This window comes from Myotis davidii, unplaced genomic scaffold (genome assembly GCF_000327345.1).
Source record: "Myotis davidii unplaced genomic scaffold, ASM32734v1 scaffold753, whole genome shotgun sequence".
Classification (NCBI taxonomy): domain Eukaryota; kingdom Metazoa; phylum Chordata; class Mammalia; order Chiroptera; family Vespertilionidae; genus Myotis; species Myotis davidii.
Window position 1 is genome coordinate 1,231,021 of NW_006286231.1, and position 2,834 is coordinate 1,233,854.

The 2,834-nt window shown below is 44.3% G+C and overlaps 1 protein-coding gene across 1 annotated transcript in view; it reads right to left on the reverse strand.

Moving 5' to 3' along the window:
- Positions 1-1,535, reverse strand: part of RBM43 (RNA binding motif protein 43) — a 7,829-nt gene extending 6,294 nt beyond the window's left edge. The window contains exon 1 of the mRNA XM_015559804.1: positions 1,246-1,535. The gene's annotated coding sequence lies outside the window, so the exon portion shown is untranslated. The remainder of the gene's footprint in view (positions 1-1,245) is intronic.
- Positions 1,536-2,834: the final 1,299 nt, after the last annotated feature.

The following is a 2,834-nucleotide window of genomic DNA, read 5'->3' on the forward strand; positions in this document are numbered from 1 at the left end:
CGGACTGAAGGGTCCCAGGTTCGATTCCGGTCAAGGGCATGTACCTTGGTTGCGGGCATATACCCAGTAGGGAGTGTGCAAGAGGCAGCTGATCGATGTTTCTCTCTCATCAATGTTTCTAACTCTCTATCTCTCTTCCTTCCTCTCTGTAAAAACTCAACAAAATATATTTAAAAAAGATATTTTAAAAAAAAGAAAGAAACACATCCCCTACTTTTTTGTCAGAATCAGGAAAAAGTCACCACAAAAAAATAAAACCCTGGCAATAATACTAGGGCTGCAGTGGAGTAAATCCTGCCTCCAAGCACATATATGAGATGGAATTGAACCACTAAGCGTATCTGCCATTGCAGAGCCCGCCACCACACTGTGCACAGAGTGCCAGCTACAAGTAGATCCTTCCCTGGGCTCACTCTCTTTGAACTTGTTGTATTATCCAGTTAAGGGGCTTCTATTTAAATGTCTTAATGTGTCCCCAGTCTATTTAGGGAAGTGGACCCCTAAGCTTCCCTGCCCAGGGCTTATAGGTGGTCCACAGCTTGACTGTACCAGAGCTCAGACATAATCCCTCCTAACTTACCCCCGGGAAGGACAGCATGTCTCACGGGCCTGAGTAATAAATAGTTAAACAGATCACAGAGATATTGTGAGCTCCCAGTTGAAAGAACTCTGTACTCAAAGTAGGACTTCACTAAGGATGGGCAAACTACTTCTGACCTCCCAGGTCAAGTTCATAGTCTAAGTACACACACAGTGTCCTGTCCATCCCAAAGGCACCTTAAAAGGGGTGGGGAGCCCTAGCTGGTTGGCTCAACGGATAGAGCCTTGGCCTGCAGACTAAAGAGTCCCAGGTTCGATTCCAGTCAAGGGCACATGCCTGGCTTGCAGGCTCCATCCCCAGTAAGGGGTGTGCAGGAGGCAACCAATCAATGATTCTCTCTCATCATTGATGTTTCTATCTCTCTCTCTCTCCCTCTCCCTTCCTCTCTGAAATCAATAAAAACATTTTTTTAAAGTGTTGGGGATGGTGTTGGGGATGAAAATGGCTCATGTTGAGACACATAAAACAGAGGGAGTATCTCTTGGAAAGGGAACCCATAATAACCTATTGACTGATTACTATGGAAAGTACTTTTATTTTATTTTTTTAATTCTCATCGGAGAATATGTTTTTATTGTTTTTTTTAGAGAGGAAGGGAGTGAGAAAGAAATAAAAACAAACAAACAAACATCTACTAGACCTACTGGCCCAGAGCAGGGATGGAATCAGAACTGAACCTGCAACCTTTTGGTTCACAGGACGATGCTCCAACCAGCTGAGCCATCCAGCCAGGGATGGAAGGTATTTAATGGCGGAAAAGAGCTTCTGAACAGTAAAAATATGTAAACGTGTTCCTCCATCCTAGCTGCAAGTGGAAAGATGTAAGTATCCCAAAATAGGTCTCCTAGCAGTGGGAAAAAATGACAAAAGAGATTTGTCAGATGTTCAGGGAATTTTACTTCACAGGAGATTTGTCTTCATTATTATCCATCTGGCTGTAAGAGTCCACACCGACTTCAATGGGTAAATGACTAGTGAATTAACTTCCCTTTTGCTCTTCGTCAACGTCAAAGAAAAACTTTCAATCAACTTAAACTCAGAAAACCTCACCTGACCTCTGCCCTCATCAACACTAATACCACACCGTGTATTTCTTTATTCAAGTGTCTACATTTAACTTATCTTTGAAATCAAAGGAACTTCTCCCTGATAGCTACTAATCTCTTCTATCCCCATAAGGAAAAGAGGTGTCTTTGGAGAGAGCCCTTTCAAGAGTTACCTCAGAGATACAGGACTTTGAAACAAGGGTAGCATCTTAGCCAAGACGTATTAAGGTGATGGCATTTTCCCTGTATCAGTGATATATTTTAAGAGATTTCTGACCATCGTGTCAGAAACCAAAAAGATATAAAGAAAAATCGAGTTTATTTTTGTAAGTCGTTGGGGGAAAATAATTAGGTCCATTCACAGCATCTGTTTATATTTCTTTTCTTAAAACCAGTTGTTGCCATGACCGGTTTGGCTCAGTGGATAAAGCATTGGCCTGTGGACTGAAGGGTCCGGGGTTCAATTCCAGTCAAGGGCATGTACCTTGGTTGCTGGCACATCTCCAGTAGGGGGTGTGCAGGAGGCAGCTGACCGATGTTTCTAACTCTCTATCCCTCTCCCTTCCTCTCTGTATAAAAACAAAATATATGGTTTTTGTTAAATAAATAAATAAAATATATATATTTTAAAAAAAAAAAAAAAACAGTTGTTTCTTGTCACTGCAGTAAAGAAAACCACACTTGCATCTCACACTGCTTGGGCACTTCCGGGACCCTGGCATTTCTAAGTGAGCATTCAGGGCCCTGCTACTGCTTTCAAACGCTTGCGGGAGGGCTGACTCTTGCATTTGCTAACTGTTCTTGCTAGCTGGCCCGGAGGTGAAAACACAGAGCCCTTGTATAGAGAAAGGACTAAGCCACAAGAGAGAATTCTCACTAATGCAGACAAGATACCCATCTGGATGCCTTCCCAGCTTGTGTCCTTGGCTGGAATCCTTCTCACTGGCCCTTTTCAAAAGGAAACCGGGGCCTCCATTTCTGGGTAACTCCCTCCGCTCTTGTTCACCAAAGCGGGGGATGGTACGGGGAACAACAGTTAAGTCCTAACACCGCCTGAGAAGCGACTCCCCAACGGAACAGCTGTGTCCCTGGCGACGGGGCACTGGGAACGGGGTGGGGGGTGGCCGCGTTCCGCCCTTTGGAGCGGAGCCTAGCACAGCCCGCTGTGAATTTCAGGCGCGCAGTTC